A 21,254-nucleotide genomic window follows, 5' to 3' on the forward strand; every position below is an offset into this window, starting at 1 on the left:
TAGGGAACCTATAACATGGAAAATAACAGAGATCCTGTAGAGGTATTAGAAATATTTCAGAATTTTTACGAAAATCTATATAAATCTGTATAAAGCAGAAAAATATTTAAATTAATCAAACGTACAAATGGAAATATTTATGGAAGAGTTAAATATGTCAAGATTAGAGGTAGATGAGGCTCAATTATTAACAGGATAGGAAGAAATGAGATAAAAACTGTGATGCATAACCAAGCTACAGGAAAATCTCCAGGATTAGATGGCATTCCTGTGGAAGTTTGGAAGCTATGAGGGAAAAAACTGATAAACATCTGGAAGGTTTTAACAGTATTTTAAAAGGAGGGGTAGGACCAAAATACTGGAAGAAAGCTGTGGTGGCTGTAATACCTAAAGATGATAAAGACCCATCTGATCCAGTTTAATATACGTCCATTTACATTCTAAACCATGATTATAAAGTATTTATGCATATAATGGCTAAAAGAATGGCAAAGGTGTTGTCAAAACTGACACATCTGGATCAATGTGGTTTTGTGGAAGGAGAAACATTTGACAACATTAATAAAACAATGATGATTCAGAGGGTAGCATAATGTAAGAAAATACCACTTCTGATGGTGGGTCATGATACAGATAAAGCATTGGACAGTAAGCTGGGTTTTTATGAGTAGGGCAATGGAAGCATTTGATTCCTTGACAAAATAATAAGGTTAATTAGGAGGATATATGATGGATTGGAAGTCAAAATTAAAGTGTGTGTGTGGGGGGGGGGTTCTTCTTTGATAAGTTCTGTCTGAAGAGAAGAGGGGTGTCCCTCTTTCTCCTTTATTATTTGCATTATATTTAGATCCATTGGCAAAGACAATAAGGGACTCAAAAATTCAAGGAAAAAACTGGTATGGTAATCAAGAAAAGTTGCCTTTATTTACAGATGATATTATCTTGTACCTGATAAAACCAGAAAAGGACATCTCAGTGTCATGGAACATTCTGAGAGTTTCAAGTCTTTTCAGGATACAAAATTAATAAAGGTAAACAAAGGCTTTAGCTATGTACCCACAAACAAACTGGCTCAGCAATACCCATACTTATGGGAACACGATAAAATAAAGCACTTAATAATATTTTAAAATATTAAATTATTATTAAAAATTATTCTGTTCTAGCAGCTAAGGATATAAGATAGAAACTGTGAAAATGTTTTTAGTCCCTTTAGTTTTTAACACAGGTGAGGCATATTTTTATCAACCAGAGGAGAAATTGTGGCTAACAATTAATAAGAATTGAAGGATTTTATCTAGATGACAAGAGGGCAGGAGTGAAGTGGGATAAGTTGAGCCTTCTGGTAGAAGGTGGTGGTTTGGGATTACCTGATTTGAAAGGATATTTCAGAGTTACACGGTTAAGGCTCCTATAAAGAGCAGAATCAGAAAGGTAGAATTCAAAGTGTTAAAGGGATGATGATGATGATGAAATGGGGGGAAGTTCAAGAAATAAGGAGAGATTGAGATTTTGGATGTAGATCCTAAAGAAGAATAACAGCCACACAGATTATATTCATAAAGTAGCAGAAATTACTCTAAGAACTAAGCCAACACAGGAATGGAGAAAGGAGATTCTGGTGATAGGGAAGATTGCAATTAGGGGTACAGAGAATGAGCAAGAGTGGGTGGGAATTTACTCAAGAAAACCGGCAAAGGAACCAAGGTACTGGGAGGAAATAATTTGAGAGGGAAAGGTAAGAGAATGGGAAGAGGCCAAGAATACATTTGGACTGCAGGCTAGAGATTGCCTTCCCTATCAAGGATTGATATCACAAAATACACAAGGAGAAAAGAATAGGGGAATCCTAAGTGAAATACCAGCACTGGTAGAGTTTTTAGCTGAACCTAAAACAGAAGTTGCTGTTTAAAAAAGGGATAATTAGTAGGGCATATAAAATATTGCATGATAACTATAGCAATCAATCAGAGGAGGTTAGACAAGTTTGGGAAGCGACACTAGATAAGCAATTCACAAAGAAACAATGAGAGGATATATGCATGGATCCTAAATATGCAACAAATTCTAGAAGATTTAGGATTTTTGATGGAAGTGTTTGCATAGGTATTGTTATACTCCCAGCATTCTCCAAAGATTTTTTTCCTCAAGTAGATTGCAAATGTTAGTGGTGTTCTGGAGAAGAAGAGGTAATTGGGAATGTATTTTTAGGGAGTGTAATGAGTTGGGGGAATGCTTTTGATATGGGATGAAATGTGTAGCCCTTCTTTATAGAATAAAAATCCACACTTATTTTGTGGCTTTAAGCTTAAGACCATGATCAGTCCACAAAGAAAATGTCAAAATGAGCCCTTGTTGAGCAAAGTGTACCTCTCCGGGGAGGATATAATGGCACACAGTTTGCAGTCATAGGCAAACATAGTGTGCCATCCCATAGCCTAGCAATATGTAACTTAACATCAAAAAAGCAAAAATTATGGTGACTTCAGAATCAGAATAAGTGTAGCCATTGGATATCAATCTATAACAGAAAAGTACAGTTGTGTACCTACTATAAATGTAAATGTTCGAGTGTATTCACTGTTGCAGTCATTACAATTGGGTTATCCTGCTGGCAGGCTACCCGCAGTCGGCCTGAGTTCCAAAGTCTAGGTCCGGTGTCTGTTGCTGTTGCCTCCTCCCTGATGTCAGTGTGCCAGGGGTATAAAAGACGCAGCCGACGCCATTTTCTTCAGTTTTTCTTGCCCCAGATGTCAGGTGTCCCTAAAATGGCAGGCTAAATTATGCCAATAAGCATACATACACAAAAAACAACTTTTCCTTCATCTACAAGCAAATACACCCCATAGGTTGTATAGAATAGAGAAGTACAGATAAGTCCCAGGAAAGGAAAAGGGGGATGGTGGGAGAGTAACCTGGACTGCAACAGTGAATACACTCTAACATCTACATTTATGGTAGGTACACAACTGTACTATGTTCATCGTGTTTCACTGTTGCAGTCATTACAATTGGGTTGAATCCCAAAGCTAAGGTTGGGAGGCTGGTGCTAAATAGGATTAGGAGAGGCTAGGAGACACTGCAGAACTGCAGTGGCAAAGTCTGCCCTGGATTTAGAGTAGAGAGGTAGGTGGTAGTGCTTTGTAAAAGTGTGCACTGAACTCCAAGTTGCAGCCTCTAAGATGTCTTTGGGTGGTACTCCTCTGAGGAAGGCTGCTGAAGTGGCTGCTGCTCTGGTTGAATGTGGCCTAATGCCCTTACACACTGATTTGCCATGCTGTGAATAGCAGAAACGAATGCAGTGGCCTATCCACTTTGAAATAGTCTGCTTTGAGATAGGCTTTCCTTGTGATCCTGTAGCATATGCCACTATAAATTGTTCCGTCTTTCTGAAAGCTTTGGTTCTGTCCAACTAGAAGTGTAGCTGCCTGTTAATGTCCAAAGAATGCAGAAGTCTCTCACCTTTATTCTGTGGGTTTGGATAAAAGGTTGGCAAATGAATTGTTTGGTTAAGGGCCACACTGGACACTACCTTAGGTATAAATGCAGGGGTTGTCCTCAGAGAAACCCTGTCAGGATGGAAAATGATAAAAGGTTCCACAGCCATGAGTGCCAGTAACTCTGAGACTCGTCTAGCAGAGGTTACTGCTAGGAGCAGAGCTGGTTTCCAGGATAAGAATTTTATATCAGCTGCAGAGGCCAGCTCAAACGGAGGCAGTGTGAGTTTTTCCAAGACATAGTTGAGGTCCCATGCAGGTATTGGTGCTCTCCTTGGAGGTCTTATGTTTTTGGCCCCTCTGAGGTACTGCCTTATTAATGGATGAGAAAAAATAGGTGGTTCTGTATTGTAATGCACTGAAATGGCAGAGGCATGAATTTTAATTGATGAAAAGGAAAGGCCTTTATCCAGCATCTCAGTTAAGTATTGCAAAATCTGAGGAATATTTGGAACAATCGTGTCAATACCTTGTGCCTGGTTCCAAGCACAGAATCTCTTCCATTTTTCTGCATAAGATTTTCTGGTACTAGGCCTCCTGGCTTCCAAAATAACATTCATCACCGCTTTAGAGAGAGGTGTGTCTTGAATGGCTACATTATCTGCCATGCTGCCAGGTTTAAGGTCCTGAGTTGGCTGTGCAGTATTTGATTGTCTTGTTGGGTCAATAAGTGAGGAATTTGAGGTAATGTCCAAGCTGAGCATTGAGACAAGCTCTTTAGGATTGGGTACCAGTGCTGGTGGGGCCAGTCTGGGGCAATCAGTATCATTTTTTGCTTCTCTTGTCTGACCTTGAGGAGTACCTTGGGGAGGAGAGGCAGAGGAGGAAAGGCATATACTGTTAGGTTTTTCCAGCTGAAAGATAGAGCATTCACTTTCCATGTTTGCTTGTGATAAGTCCTTGTGCAGAATCTCTGTAGTTGGCAGTTGTGAGGGGAGGCAAATAGGTCTATGTCCGGGAATCCCCAGTTTCTTTTTATCATGCTGAAGACTTGTGGATCCAATTTCCACTCGTGGGGATCCATTAGGTTTCTGCTTAGTTCGTCTCCCAGAGTATTTATCTTTCCTGGCAGGAATTGTGCTTGCAGATGTACTTGGTAAGTCAATGCTGTGTCCCACAAGTTCATGGCTAGTCTGCAGAGGGGGTATGAATGTGTGCCTCCCTGCTTGTTTATGTACCACATGACTGTAGTATTGTCCGTCTTTATCAGTAGTTGTCCTGGATGATGTAGATCCTTGAAGGCTGTCAGGGCATTTTGCACAGCTAGCATCTCTTTTTGATTGATATGTAGATGCATTTAACTTGCGGACCATGTGCCCTGAATACATCTTCCTGCCATATGGGCCCCCCAGGCATAATCTGATGCATCTGTTGTCAATGTGTGCCTGGCTGTGGGTAAGGTGAATGGCTGTCCCGTGTTGTAGTGACAGGCCTTTGCCCACCATTGAAACTCCTGTTGCAGGGAGGAAATGAGCTTCAGAGTACGAATCTGGTCCGGAGTTAAGAAGACTTTCAATAGGTTTGTATCTAACCTGGCTCCTACGAAGTCTAAGATCTGGGTTGGATGAAGGGAAGATTTGTTGAGGTTGATTGTGATTCCCAGCTGGGAGGTCAAGTGGAGGAAGTAATTTCTGGCTGAACATAGTAGATGCCTGTTGGGGGCGGTCAGGAGCCAGTTGTCCAGGTATGGGAGAACCTGATTCCCCTGGAGTCTCAGGTGGGCCGCTACCACTGCCAAGACTTTGGTGAACACCCTGGGGGCTGTGGCGAGACCAAAGGGAAGGGCCCTGAACTGGTAGTGGCTGGCTCCTAGCCGGAAGCGGAGAAACCTCCTGGATCATCTGTCCATCAAGATGTGGTAGTACGCATCCTTGAGGTCTATCGAGTACATCCAGTTGTTCTCCTGTAAGAGTGCAAGAATGGATTGAATGGTGACCATCCGGAACTTCTCTTTGGCCACTGACAGGTTTAGACAGGATAGGTCGAGGATTGGTCTTAAGTCCCCCGTCTTTTTTGGCACCAGAAAGAACCTGGAGTAGAAGCCCGATCCGGATTGGTCTAGGGGGATGCGCTGGATCGCTCTTTTTTCTAGCTGCTGCTTTATTTCTGAGGCTGCTGCCTCCCTTTGATTAGGTGGAACATCGGGGAGGCTCCAGGGTCTGGGAGGGAGATTCAGAAAGGGGATTTTGTAACCTCTGGATATGATTCGAAGCACCCAGCGATCTGTTGTAATGGACTCCCAAGCTGCTAGGTGCCTCAAGAAACGCCCCCCGACTGCCTCTAGAGTGGAACAGTCAGGAAACCCTTCAGGGCTGCTGCACGGGCTGATCCAAAAAGGGTTCTCTCGACCCGAAATTCTTCGGTCCCCCTCTGCCTCTGGGCCGGCGTCAACCCTGTCCTCCTCTGCCTCTGAAGGACGAGGGGTCCAGAACGAAATGGGACAGTTGAGACTTTCAGAACCACATCTTCTTTTGTCCCCTTTGGTTCCTGGAGAAGGACCTCTGGGGAGCCGAGAAGCGGACTCCGATGGCAGACATCTTCCCATCTTTCTCACTCCGGACCAGCGTGTCGCGGATGGTCTTGCCAAAGAGCGAAGAACCGTCAAATGGGGCATTTGTGAAGGACGCCTTGAAGGGTTCCGCAAAATTGCAGAGGCGGAGCCAAGCATGTCGTCTTAACACAATGCCTGCTCCACTAGCTCTAGCGGCTCCCTCCGTAGCATGGGAGAGGAGCCGCATAGAAGTGTTCGAAATGGACTTAAGAGTGGCCATTCGAGCTGAGAATACCTTCTTATCCTCGGTCGACATGGACTCGGGGGCAACCCGGCGTATTCCTTGATGAGATCCTGGAGTCGTATGACGTGTGCCATATAATTCAGCGACCTTACAGAGAAGGTAGTTGAAGCGAATATCCGCTTCCCCCGGCGGTCCATCGTCCGAGACTCCTTGCCAGGAGGATGGACCGAGGAACTTTCCTGGGCTAGTTCCTTCTTGGTGGCGGCTGCCACCAACATGGCATCTACTGGAGCACCCTTGCTCCATACCGTCCTATCAGTGGGGAGACTGAGGATTTTATCTGGTCTCTTTGGTATGGGCTTCACAGTGTCCGGTTCCATCCATGCTCTGGTAGTAATAAGATCTACCAGGGGATCGGCGGGAGGGGACACCCAAGAGGTAGATGGGCCTGCATCAAACGCTTCCAGAAACAGACTCATCCGAGGAAGGTTTTTGGGCTGACCACCCCCCTCTAATTCGAAGCATTTCCATAATGTCTCCGAAGGAGACGTCCTCGGGGGGGTGACATTGGGGAACCTTCCTCCAAGTCTGTGTCCTCTGTCAAGGACTCAGGTGAGTCCAAGTGCCTCCTCTTGCACTTACGTTTGTGAGGGACCTCCTCAGGGGGGCTGTCCAAAGAGGCCTCACCAGCCACATCTTGTTCCTCTAAGGGAACCATCTGGCATGTAGGCGCAGGCTGTCCCTGCAGCCGGGTGATGGAAGGTACGCCCGTCTGAGAGAGAGTGCAGGATGGAACTGCAGTAGGAGCCTGGGGACGTGAATCTCTCGACAATACCATCTCCACAACATCGAACGCCAAGGGAGAACTGCTCTCTCTTGGATCCGAGAGCAGTCCCCTCGGATCCGATGTGTGGATCAGAGCCGGCGCCGAAGCAATCGGTTCCAAAGGGCCAGTATGCTCCAACCGAGACAGAGCTGAAGACACACTGACACCTTCAGATCCAAAGCTCAGCTCTCGGCTCTGAGAGCTCAGATCTGAGAAGGGACCGGACAGGCTCGGTGCGGTCGGAGCCAAAGTACGAGGCACTATCGGCGCCGAACCTCCCCCGGCTCCTATGCAACTCGGCTCCAAACCCCAGAAGTGGGTCGGAGAAGGAGCAATCGGGGCGAAAAAGGGGGTTGAGCTCCCCCCCCGGAGGGGGGGGGGGAGGTAGCAGCAGTCCCATCTGCAGCTGGGTCTGGAGGAACCTACGCATCATCCGGTCCATATCTGCATCGGACAAGCTTCGGGTGGACCTAGAAGAGGCCACCGAGGCGGGCCGGGAATACCGCCTCGATGACCTCGAAGGCGACCGGGACTCCTCATCCGGCTCCGGGGAGAAATGAGGTGAATGGAGCCGGGAAGGAGAAGGCCCGGAAGCCCTGGGAGAAGCTGCTTGTTTGGCTGGCGGAGCTGAGGAGGAAGACTCGGCCCAGCCGCTTGTGGTGCCTGTCTTTTTTCTTCTCCCAACTAGCTTCCCTCTCCTCCTGGCCTAAGGTGGGAGGATGAGTCCCGGCCAGGGGAGCAGGGATGGAAGGAGCCACTGCCGCGGCCATGGCAGGTGCCACGGAGGGAGAGGAGGCCTAAGCCTAATCTGGGGGCAAAAGTCCCGCCAGAATAGACTTCGACCTCCTATCCTTTAGGGCCCTGGGGTTGAAGGCTGCACAAATAGTGCAGCCTGAGGAGAGGTGGTCAACCCCAAGGCAAATAACACACCGAGTGTGGCCATCCACTGGGGATAGCTTATGGCCACACTCGGTGCATTTAGAGAAAAAAGTTTTCGGGGCCTCAGACATAGTCTAACTAAAAACACAAGGCCCAACACACACGCCTTCACACACACGGGGAGGAAATTAAACTCTACTATAAAACAACAAGATAACAATTTTATACTAAAGTTCTTTAAACTAGGGAGCAACGCACACACACAGCAATATTAGGTATAAGAAAAAAAGGTAGAAAAGAGGATTTTTCTCACTAACGACTAACTCCCACGCCTGGAACTCGTTCAAAGCTGCTGATTCAACCGTGGCAAATGAGATCTGGGGTCAGAGAGGGATGGCAGGGGATTATGGGTAAGGGGGAGGAGCTTGGAGCTCGGATCTTAGCTGTTTGAAGTTGCCAGCTCGGATCCGATATGGATCCGATACCCACAGGTTGATGAACAAATGAAGTTAACTACTTCAGATTTATTGTTTCCAGGCTGTGGCAATGTTGAGTCCAAACACTTTTTAGATACCATTGAAGTTTCCTCATATGCAGTCTTGCATATGGAATTAGCAGAATGCAGGATGCCATGAAGCCCAAAGCCTGCAGAATTTTTCTTGCAGATAACTGGGTCTTTGCTGCTAACATTTTGAAATAAGTAGTCAGTTGTCTGTGTTTGTCTGGCGTAAGATATGCCATCTGGGCAGTTGTTATTTAAACAAAACGAAAAGCAGTCACGAAATAGACCCTTCGCCACCAAGGAAACCAGTCCAGGAACTTTTATTGGATAAAACTACAAAGTACACAAGGCACTAAAGGCACTTGGAAGCCAAAAGACACATAAACACGAATGCCAAGGGTCTATTTCGTGACTGCTTTTCGTTTTGTTTGGAGTTTATTTGCAGTTCCTGTGTTGGTGTTACCAGTTGTTATTTAAGCTTGCACCCAGGAATATTATCTCTTGAGAGGGTACGAGTTTTGATTTATTTTCGTTTACTGTGTATCCTAGACCTGTTAGTAATCTTTTTACAAAAGCCAGATGCTGTAGTAGAATGTCCTTGTTCTCTTCTTGAATAAGGCAGTCGTCCAAGTAAGGATATATTTGTATTCCTCTTTGCAAAATGCAATTACTGGTGCCAGGCATTTTGTGAAGACCCTGGGCGCAGTAGATAAGCCAAAGGGCAGTGCAGAGAATTGGTAGTGCATTGAGCCAGCTATAAATCTGAGCTATCTTCTGCATAATTCTCTGATTGAGACATGCAGGTATGCCTCTTTTAGGTCTAAAGTCACAAGCCAAGCCTTCTTGCCCAGCATGGGCAGAAGCTGCTGCAAAGTTAACATTTTGAATTTTGGAATATCCAGAAATGTGTTTAGGATAGACAGGTCCAGTATTGGTCTCCAGGCTTTGTCCTTCCTGGGCACCAAGAATAACCTTGAGTAAAATCCTAGTCCCTGCTCTTGCTGTGGTACTTGCTGAATGGCCCTCATGTCCATGAGGGATGTAACTTGTGTTTGTGCCTCTGCCCATTGATTGCGTGTCAGGTCTGGCATACCGTTTGGCCTTGGCAGGGTGTGAAAGTGGAACCTGTAGCCTTGTGAAACAATATTTAACACCCATTTGTCCTGGGTGATCATGTGCCAATTTTGTGAAAAAAGTGCTAGTTTTCCCCCTAAAGGAGCTGCCAGAAGATAAGTGCTTGGTGTTGGCAGGGGAAAGTCATTGAGACTGTTTCCTGCATGGCTGTGATTTTTCCTCTCCGCTTTTGGAGGTAGAAGCACCCCATTGTTTAGGCCTGTATGAGCCTTGGGGCTGTGATCTGCCTCTGGGGCATCTGTATCTGCCTTTTTGTGGCCTGTCTGACACCGGAAAGGACCAATTCTTTGTAGGCCAGTTCCTGCTAAATCTGTGAGGCTGTACCTGTAAGAAATAATTGACTGTTTGCACTGATTTAGCTTTGTCCACCATTTTCTTCAATACCTCTTCTGCTTTAACACCAAACAAGGTATCATGCTGTAATGGAGCATCTAATAGTTTTGCTTTAACATGATCGGGCAGATTCTGTTATTTTAACCAAGCATGTTTCCTAATGACAGAACCCGTAACAGCGGCCTTGCAGGAGGCCTCTAGAGAATCAAAACCAAATTGCAAATTATTCTTTCCCACTTGTTCAGCTGCATGTAATAAATCCTGCATTTCTTTGTTTTCTGCACATTCTGAATTTGTCAACATTTTCTGTTTAAGCAGTGACATAAGATATTGCTGATATTTAAGCATATGAAACTGACAATTTAAAGCTCTTACAGCCAAGGTAGCAGAAGTATAAATCTTTTTCCCCCATCTGTCCAGGGCCCTTGAATCCCTATCAAGGGGGAAAGGGTTTTTTGCAGTGGAAGCCTTGACCCCTTTGGGACCCTGAGAGATAGTTTCTGGGTCAGCAGCAGGGTTTTTATAAAAAAATGTATGTGAATCAGGAACCCTGTAGTATCTGTCTGGCTTAACAGGAGCTGGTGGTAAAGAGTCAGGAGACAGACCGGACTCTGAAAATACATCATCTACAATGTCTAAAGGAGGAATAGCAAGGGGCCTGTGCTGTGGTAATAAAATGAATTGTCTGAGCCTTTTCTTGGATTCTGAGTAATCTTGGCTCTCCCAGTGGAAATGCTCCATCATAGTGTGCAGGGTCTCCCCAAAAGAATAATCCTCAGGAGGAGAGGCTGACGGGATAGATTCTTCAGCATCAGAATCCTCATAGGGAGGTAGAGAATATTCCTGTTCAGAAGAGGAAACAGAGGAACTGGAAACCTGATCTGAAGATTCATATTCTATCTCTTGCCTAGGCCTCTTATCAGGAGGGGGATGGGAAACCCTGATCAAAGTAATTAGGTTTTCGGCCATTTTAAGCATCTGTTTTTTAGGCATGGAGGCCTGTCCAGGAGAATGCTGTACTTGTTTCTTTGTCTTTAGAGCTGCTTTAGTCTTTGCCTTTGAAGCTGAAGTTGGTTTCACATATACCTGTGTAGGCCTGAAAACACCCTCAGAAGCCGATGCCTGCTCAGTGGCTCCGGACCCATCTGAGGGAATAGTTTCCGAGTGTCCAATACCTTGAGTTTCCAGCGGCCTAGTCGGCTCCACGTGGGAGTTGGAAGTGGCCTGTGGCTCTGAGGTAGCAGGCGTCAGGGGCTACGAAAGAACCTCACTGAGAACCGGCGACAGGCCTAGCGGAAGCCTCGTCATAGGTTTTGGCCCTCGGATGCCTGTCCTTTTCTTTTTCTTTGCACTTTTTATAAACTCCGGTAGTCGGCTGCTCCGACGGCAATATATAATTAAATCTTCTGCCAAAGTAATGAAATGCAAAATAGTACCGACGCTTAATAGTGCGTTGGTTAAATCTAGCACAAAACCCACAACTAGCAACGTCGTAGTCAGGGCCTAGGCAAGGAATACAGTAAGAATGAAAATCCTTATGAGGTATTTGCTTCCCACAAGAAATACAAATATTAACTTTTTCTGACATCGGTCTGGAGCAAGAAAAAAGTTTCCCCAACAGGGTACTTAGCTTTAATGAAGACTTCGGATCTGAAAGTTGAATTTGCAAATCGCAGGAGTCGGCCGACCGGCACTTGCGAACTGCTTTTGCTTCGGGCACTGCGCGGCAAGAAAGACTGAAGAAAATGGCGTCAGCTGCATCTTTTATACCCCTGGCGCACTGACGTCAAGGAGGAGGTGACAGCAACCGATGCCGGACCTAGACTTTGGAACTCAGGCCGACTGCGGGTAGCCTGCCAGCAGGATAACCCAATTGTAATGACTGCAACAGTGAAACACGATGAACATCGAGTATTATCTGAAGACAGTTTTGGCAGAAGTGAACATTTGAACTTTCTGCTAATATTATGTTTCATAATACAGCATTTGAGATTTTTCCTAACCAATTTTAAATCCCTAACAGTGACGGGCAGAGGATATCTTACATAAGCCTGGAAGTTTTTTTTTTCTTTTTACTATACAATTTGTTTTGTGGCAATTACACTAAGGGATTTATTCCTGAATTGTCTTTGTATTTGTGGCATTTGAGAACAGATACTTCGATTCAGGTGTTCAGAAGGGAGAAGAATTTGAAGATTAATGCAGCAGCAACTTGGAAAGAGGCTCAGTGGGAGGGAGATCCCAATGAAGTTCATCTAGGCTACCTGAGAATAATAGGATGTTTGCAATGGAGTAGTTCCCAAATGTAGTAGGGGGTCATCTGAGGAAGAACTTGGCAACCTGGTGGTCATAGTTAGCCACAGAGGGTGTGACACACACACACACATAGTAGAGTACAGGCATGGACAACATTTGTTAGAATAAGGTCAAAAAGATTTACACCCTTAGGAGAAAGGTGTATGGTCTGCCTAGAGAGATCTCATTTACAAAATCTATTAATGATTGTGAATACTTTTTCCTAGTTGTATAGGTGTCTTGACTTTATGGAAGGGGAGTTGAAATTGCATAGAAACAAATACTGGGTTTGACTTTTTTTTTTAATAAGTCGGGTATAAATCATGATAGGTAGGAGAATTTGGATGGGACCTATAATGTGCTGGTATAGACATTTGGTTTTAAGGATATCCATGATCTGATGAATTTTCAGGTTGGTATCACATGTAATCTGGTATGAGATGAGACCATCACAGAGAAATACAGAGATGTCCTGCAGTTCCCAGAGGGTCTGAATGAATGATGAGCACTGAGACCAGGTACACAGAGATTATTTGGGCATGGTACCAAATTTCAGTATAGTACAGTTGTGTAAAATCATACCATAACAGTACATCTTCCTCTTCACTGCTGCAGTATTCTTAACCATAGAGATCTCCTGCGAAGGATAGCCCAATGTCCGGCCAGTATACCAGTCTTTACATCTTGTCTGCATTATACATCACACGTATACTCCTCATACAGGACATAGGCCACTAAAGTGACGTACAGACCTAGAACTGAATTGCCCCAGAACAGTTTGCAAAGGACAAAAAGGAGGCTATGTACATCTGAATCAAGAAAATGCAGGAGGAAAAGGGAAACCCTCCCAACCAGGAGGCTAACTTAATAAAAACCCAAAAGAAAAAAAAGAAAAGAAAAAAAAAGGAGGGGGGTGGAGGTAGGGAATGAATACTGCAACAGTGAACAGAAGGACATCTATTGTTATGGCAAGATTTTACACAACTGTACTATGTCCTTCTATATCACCGTTATATTCTTAAAGTTAGGGAAAGTACAACAGCTCAAGAAAAGAAGTGAAAGGTGGAAGGCTGGGAAGAGCCCTCAACAAACACATGCAGGATGGCCCTAGCAAAACCTGCTCTGGCCCTAGAAACCATATCGAAATTACAATGCTTAGTACAGGTATGCACTGAGGACCAAGTAGCAGCTTCAGGGATGGAACTGTTGTCCAAACCCTTGAAGAAAGCACCAGAAGAGGCAACAGCCCTAGTGGAATGAGCACTACCTGAAGTAGACAGACACTTGCCATTTAAAGAATAAACAAGAAAATGCCCTTAGATAGCCAGGAGAAGATGGTTTTCTTTGAAACAGCTAAACCCAAAGTCCTAAGATGAAAAGAAATAAAAAGCTGGTCAGACTTATGAATGGTCTTCATTTTATCCAAATAATACCCGAGCTGTATGTGCAAATCCAAGGTATGAAGAATCCTCTCACTAACAGACTGTGGAGAAGCAAAAGAGGAATAGAGTTGTACTGCCTGAAGCTGAAACTGCAGGCTCAAAAGGAGCCTTGATCAATTTTTTCCAGAACAAAATTAAGGTCCCAAGGACAAGGAACTGGCTTCCTTGGGGGCGCAAGATGAAAGACACCTTTAAGAAACTCTCTGACCTCAAACCGAGAAGCCAAATAAAGATTCAAGGGCAGACAGGCAGAAACAGCTGACAAATGCACCTTTAAAGAAGAACAGGCCAAGCCATACTGGAGCAACTCACACAAATAGGAGAGGATCAGAGGGACCCCCACTAAAAAGGGGTCCTGGCATGGTAAGACACTGAAAATCTTTTCCATTTGCACAAAACAGACAAAAATGATGGACTTCAACAACTGCCTTAGTTTCTGGTGTCATTCCAAGTGGATCCAATACCTGTTAGCCTTGGATGATATGGCTGATAGACATTGGTGCTTTGCTAGAGTTGGTCCTCACCTGTCACCTCTTGGCTTTCGGTTACTGGCTAAGGCACTTGCCTACCCCATAGTGCTTTTTTTTTAAGAATAAAATTACAATGTAAAAATATTCTTGAAAAACAACCTCAAGGTTGTGCTGCTAAACGCCAGGAGTCTAAATCTGAAACCGCACTAACTGGAAGCACTCCTCGCTTTGGAAGGTGCAGTCACAGAGACCTGGTACAAGGCCATGGAGAGAACCCTGGCCATGCCTTGTTATAATGCCTTCCACACGTTCAGACCACAAAATGAATGTGTGAGAACTAAAGGAGGAAGTGTATTAATATTCATCAGATATAAATACACCTCTAGACTGGTTAAACAGAATGATTACATAGAGCTACTCCAAGTGCAAATAACTAACAAAGTCCCCCCCCCCCAAGCTATCATTAGCTATAGGTCCTCCTCCATTAACCATGACATCCACACTGCTTACTTGTATCTACTTGAGTCGCTCAAAATACATCCAAACACTCTAGTTATGGGTGAGTTTAACTACCCGTCCACACAATGGGTAAATTATACATGTACTAACAAATTTGCCCAAAGGTTCTTGGACTTTAACTCCAATGCCCTGGAACAGATAGTTGCTACCCCCCACAAGGGGCCCAAACATTCTTGATCTAGTAATCACCAACATGGGAGATCAATGTACCAACACAAGTGTGCAGCTCTCCCTGGTGAAATCTGATCATAAATCAGTCCCATTTGAAGTAATGATTACATCAGACCCACTATTAGGAGACATTAGGCTAAAAAACTTCTCCAAAGCCAACTACAGTCTCTTAAGAGACAGCATTAACAGCTTCAAAGTTCCTGTACCCATTGATGGAAAGGACACCTATAATGGGATATACATCGATGCTCTGTATAAACATCTATACAACTGTATTGATTCAGCCATACCTGATAGGATCAGAGCAAGATCCTCTAGAAAGAGCAAGCCTACCTGTTGGACATCTGCCATAAATAGGCTATACAACAAGAGGTAGAAGCTGCTGTCTAAGAACATGAAGAAACAGTCTCAGAACTGGTCTAAGTATTATTATTCTTTTCTTTAATTTTTTTAAACACCTTTCTTGAATTATCATTTGTGACATAGGTAAATTTATATTTATACAAAAGTAATCAAACTATGTTAACATATTTACATTATCAAACATTATACTTCACATATATTGCTATACATCATATAACCTAAGCAACATTACATAAATTATTCAATTTCTGTCCCTTTTTTATACAAGAAACATCTTTATTAAATCACTTATGCCATAAGCAATCATACATTTATATAAATGAAAACAAACCACACCAACACAATCCTAGCTTCATGGGTAGGTACTAGGCTATCGGCCCTAGGGCCTACACAAGCCTAGCCAAAAAGGTACCTTGGCTTTTGCCACCCAAGAAAATTATTTTCCTGTGCCCCTGTCAAGCAGAGCCATAGAGGTGATTCCCGGGGTGAATTTCCTATTTCCCAGCCAATCATCAAGATTTTTCTTGAAGAGTGCTAATGAGGAGCTTTGTTTGATATAGCTAGGTAGTTTGTTCCAGAGTATGGGACATCTCTGGGACAGGAATCTATCCCTCCAGCATGTTCTGTTTATTGTGGTGACAAGGTTTAGGTCCCTAGAGCGTGTAGCTCGGAGGGATTGGGATTTCTTTAAGTGGAGCATGTCCAACAGCTCTGGGTTTGACATAGCTTTGTATGTTAGGCAGAAATTGCCTCCGAGTAGGTGATATGAACCTATATGCGAAGGAGTAAAGCTGGAGTTTTTTGAAACGTTCTGTGTAGGGCATCTGTTTGAGGCCAGTAATCCTCTTTGTGAGGTACTTCTGCAGCCTTTCCAGTTGTTGTAGATGTCTTGTGAGGTACATATCAAAAGGGCGTTATACTCTTTAATAGGTCTAATGAGTGACAGTTAGAGGGGAGCAATGACTTCTTTTTTTTCCTGGATGAGAAACCTTTTGTGATGAGGTGTGCAACGTAGAAGGATTTCCTGAAGTCTGTGGCAATGTGATTATCAAAGGAGAGACTACTGTCCACCTGTGTCCCAAGGTCTCTTATCACACTTTCGGTGTTAAGTAGACTACCATCTATGTGGTAGCTCATGGGTACAGAGTTTTTACCAAAGGGAATGACAATGCACTTTTTGGGACTGAGCTTGAGGCCATGGCTTTGACACCAGGGATCTGTCTCAGTGAGGCCCTTTTGAAGGATGTCCACATTGTTTGGAGTTTCAATTATGGCTCCTAGTTTGCAGTCATCTGCGAATTTGGCTAGCCAAAGACCTTCTGTGTTAGCCTGTACTTCAGAAAAGCAGATGCCAAACAGGAGAGGACCCCGCATTTTATATCACAAACCACACTAACACACTCGCAGTCACAAACATTATACATCACTAGTAATCTACCAAATAATTTTCAGTCAAACATTACATAGCTCATTTAAGCCCCACCTTCTTTTAAACCTCATTCCTTTCTTGTATGTATTTTCCCACAATTCCAATCTTTTTCTATGTTGTGTGCTCTTACCCTTTTCTAAAGATTTCAATTCCAGTTGTTTTATCTTTGTTAGTATATTCACAACTTCTAATGTAGTTGGCTTAGATTTTGATTTCCTAGTAATTGCTTTTTGGGCAGCCACCATAATTAGACACAGGATAACAATTAATAAAAGAGCCAAAGGACTTTATCTGGGAGGGGAAGACAGCAAGAGTCACGTGGGATAAGCTGATTCTTTCAGTAGAACAGAGTGGATTGGGATTGCTCATGTTGAAGGGTTATTTCAGAGCTACACAGTTAAGACTCCTATACACAGAGCAAGCAGAAAATTATAATTCAAAGTGGAAAGGGATGATGCCGAAACGGGGGTAAGCTTAAGAAACAAGGAGACACTGGGATTTTGGATGTAGGCCTTTAAGGAGAATAGCAATAATCATACAGAATATTACATCCATAAAGTAGCAGAAAGTATTCTAAGAACTAAGCCAACATGGGAATGGAGAAAGGAGATTCTGCTGATAGGGATGGCTGCAGTTATGGATATAGACAATAGGCAAGAGGTGACTGGAATTTATTGGAGAAAACTGTCAAAAGAACCAAAGTACTGAGAGCAAATAACTAAGAGGGAAAGGTAACAGAAGGGGAAGAGGCCAATAATTTATTTAGGTTAGAGATTGGCTTCTCTATCAAGGATTGATATTAGAGTATAGGCAAAGAGAAAGAAATATGGGGGGTCCAAAACTGGAGATCAGCACTGGCAGAGTTTTTAGTAGAATCTATAACAGAAGCTGCCATTAAAAAGGGAATAATTAGTATAGCATACAAAATATTGCATGATAACTATAAGAATCAATCAGAGGAGGTTAGAAAGGATTAAGAAGAGAGACTTGATAAGCAATTCACAAAGAAACAATGGGAGGATATATGTATACGTCTCCCAAATATGCAACAAAATCTAGAAAATTTAGGATTTTTGCTTAGAAATGCTCACACAGATATTTTTATATCCCAAGTGGATTCCAGAGAATTTTTCCTCAGGAAGACAGCAAATGTTGGAGGTGTGACAAGAAAAAAAGAGGTACTTGGGAACATATTTTCTGGGAGTGCAGTGGGTTGGCGGACTTTAATGATTCCCTGCAGGATGCACTGATGGAGATGCTAGGTGGGCGGATGGCCTAGTCATGGTAAAACCTTGCTTGTATGCTTCTCAGTTTGAACAAGCAAATAAGACATCTAGCAAAGTCCTCTAAAGCTAACTGCGAATGTAAATTAGCATCCCTGGCTAAGGAAAACCATAAGGCATTCTTTATATCTGAAACCTTAAAGGAAAAGCCCAGATTTGTGCTGAACTTGTGGTGAATGGTACCACATATACATAACTTGTACAACAGACAACCTACTAGCAGACAGGTTCAGTAAAAACTTATGCCCCCATTCTTGCCACATACACCCCTGTTCTTCACCTAGTATCTCTGAAGAGCAGGTCTTAACCGCTCTCTTCAAGGCCAAAAACACAGCCTCTATGGGACCTGGTGAATCCCAGGCTGGCTTCTATATGGTTTAAACCAGGAGTTAGCAACACTATTGAGTATTCTGTTTAACTACAGCCTAAGCACAGGTTTTGTCCTTGCAGAATGGAAAATAGCTACACTTATCCCCTTGCACAAAGGGGGTGCATCCACTGACCCTGGGAACTATATACCCATAAGCCTATCCAGCATTATCTGCAAGGCCATGGAGAGAATCATCATGGACCTTATCAACAAAAATGCAGGAAGCCTTCAAACGCTTGACCAACCCATTTTGTTTTTTTCAAGGGCAGATTGCACCTGTAGACCCTGCTGAACTTCAAGAATGTCGCCAGAGCCCTGCCCTGGGACAAGGGCAAATCTGTGCATAAGGCCTACCTAGACTTAGCCAAGGCCTTTGATACAATCCCCCACTCAGGCATCATTGAAAAACTCACCCAGCTGGGGAGCAAACCATATATTGTCAGGTGGGTTGCAAACTGGCTCACCGACATAACACATACAGTCAAAATAGGGGATTCCACCTCCATCCGCAGACCCGTTACCAGTGGTGTTCCACAGAGATCAGTGCTGGGGCCCCTATTGTTTGGAACCTACTTCTCAGAAGTATAGGCAAAAGCAAACACAAAAGACCTGTGGCTGATTAAGTTTGCTGATGACTGCAAACTGGGAGCAGTCTGATTCCCCAAATGATGTCAACATTATACAAGAAGGGCTTACTCAAACCAATGACTGCCGCCAAAGTCATGGACTTAAACTCAATCTAAAAAAATGCATTATCATCCCCTTTGGCAAGGGAGATGTCCCTGCAGATTACCATATTAATAGCAGCACCCTAAACTCTAATTCAGCGGTGAGATATTTGATATTACCTTTGATAACCATGTCTCCAGAGTTTAGTAAGACCTTCTACATTGCTCAGCTCATAAGTAAGGGCATAGCTTCCAAAACAAAAGAGGTTATAATCCCGCTGTACTCTTCCCTCATCAGGCCAACAATACAGGACAATGCTCCCTTTGTTATGTACCTTACCAGGCACCTGCAGCAACTAGAGAGACCTCAAAGGTTTCTCACAAAGAAAATTCAAGGTCTTCAGCACAAGTAATCCGTGATCAAAGTGAAATCACTGTCACTATACTCTGTAGCGTATAAACTGTGGAGACATGGTTATCAAGGGTAAGTTTGCTGTCAACCTGTGTGCTTAAATCTTTCACCACTGAATTAGAGTTTAGGGTGCTGCTACTAATATTGTAATCTGCAGGGACATCTCCCTTGCCAAAGGGGGTGATAATGCATTTTTCTGGATTGAGTTTAAGTCTCTTTGCCTATACTCTAATATCAAAACCTGGTTTGTAGCGACCACATCTCTTTTTCCCTGTACGGTCCCATGGTAGGGCTGCTGACGAGTCTCCCGTACTCCACTCCAGATGCTCCCGTACTCCACTCCAGATGCTCCCTCACTGCCTCTAAAATACAAGGTTTACCTCCTGCAATACCCAGATGCTTCCCTGGATATTTGCCTGCTAACCTGGGCCTTATAGCAAGAACTACTGAGAGGGCTCCCCAATACAATATCTTGTGAATGTATGTACCCTTAAACTAATGTATTGTGATTACCTCATACTACCTATAAATGTGAACCGGCCCTTCCATCTGTGCGTCTCAGCAGCCTACCGCAGAGTACTTACTACTTTCTCCCCTCCAGTCCCTAGTCCAAGGATAATTCTTATTCCCACAAAAAGAGACTAGCTCATCTTTTCTGCCTGCTATCTTCCTATACCACTAGGTGGCAGCACCTACCAACAAAACGCCTATACTACATTAATCTCTTACGGCTTACGTACTTTCAAAATGACTATATTTTTCATATCCTACTCTCTATTTCTCTAAGACTAGTAATAAATGACTCCCTCCCTACAAAAACAATCACCAACATTTAAAAAGTTTACCTCACTACATCTTCCTTACAGTATTCATCACTTTACCTACTTACCTTACTTTTGCAAGGCAGTTGCCGATATTTTTTCTGATGTATTCTCTCCCCTTTTGCTCTAACCCACTCCGTTCACCCTACGGGCTCACTCCGCTCCCCTACCCTACCCCCAATTCCCACCCACCCCTACAGCAACTACATTTATAGATAGCTAGCCACTCCCCTACACACCCAACAACCAATCCATATCCTTCCCACCCCACAATTACGCAAACATACCACACCTACAAATCCAACCAATTATCACCTCTGCTTAACAATGAAGACATACCTCTTGCAAATGTCACAATCTTTCTTAATATGAGCCTATCACACTACATCTTACAACTACCCAGAACAGGTTAATTTCCCACAACCTCATAAAGCCACTGCCAATTTATCTCCCAACCTACCTCCTTAATAACTAACAATTAACCCCAGCTTATACTATACTACTGCTGTAAGCTATAGCCAGATAAGACTCTTCACCTCTTATCCCATATCAACAGCAACTCAAAAATACTGTGCCGTACTAATAAAACTAGCAAAATTAACCCATAATGTCCATCACCTACTCCTGAGTGCTGGAGATATCCACCCAAACCCAGGACCTGACAATTCAAGTCCTCTCACCAACTCACATCACGTTCCCAAGACAACTCAACTTAATTCCAGGCCATTAAACAGTCTACTCCTCCTAAACCTAAATATTAGAAGCGTAAATAACAAAACACATGAACTACACACTCTAATCTCTCAATACTCCCCTGATATAGTCAGTATAACAGAAACATGGCTAAAACACATCTACGCAAGATACTGAGATCCTACCAGCCGGATATAGTATACTTAGACAAGACAGATTAGGTAAAAAGGGTGGAGGCATTGCCCTGTTGTACAAAAACAGTTTATCCATAACTAAACTCAAGGCAACTAAACCCCCTTTAGAAAAAGCTGACATTCTCTTAGCAAAGCTTAAAATAAGTAACAGAAAAGCCATCAACCTAGTAACAGGATATATCCCACCAGGCAATAACATCCCTATCATGGAGACATTC

Source organism: Protopterus annectens, chromosome 6.part0, assembly GCF_019279795.1.
Source record: "Protopterus annectens isolate FY-2018-M chromosome 6.part0, PAN1.0, whole genome shotgun sequence".
NCBI classification, from domain to species: Eukaryota; Metazoa; Chordata; order Ceratodontiformes; family Protopteridae; genus Protopterus; species Protopterus annectens.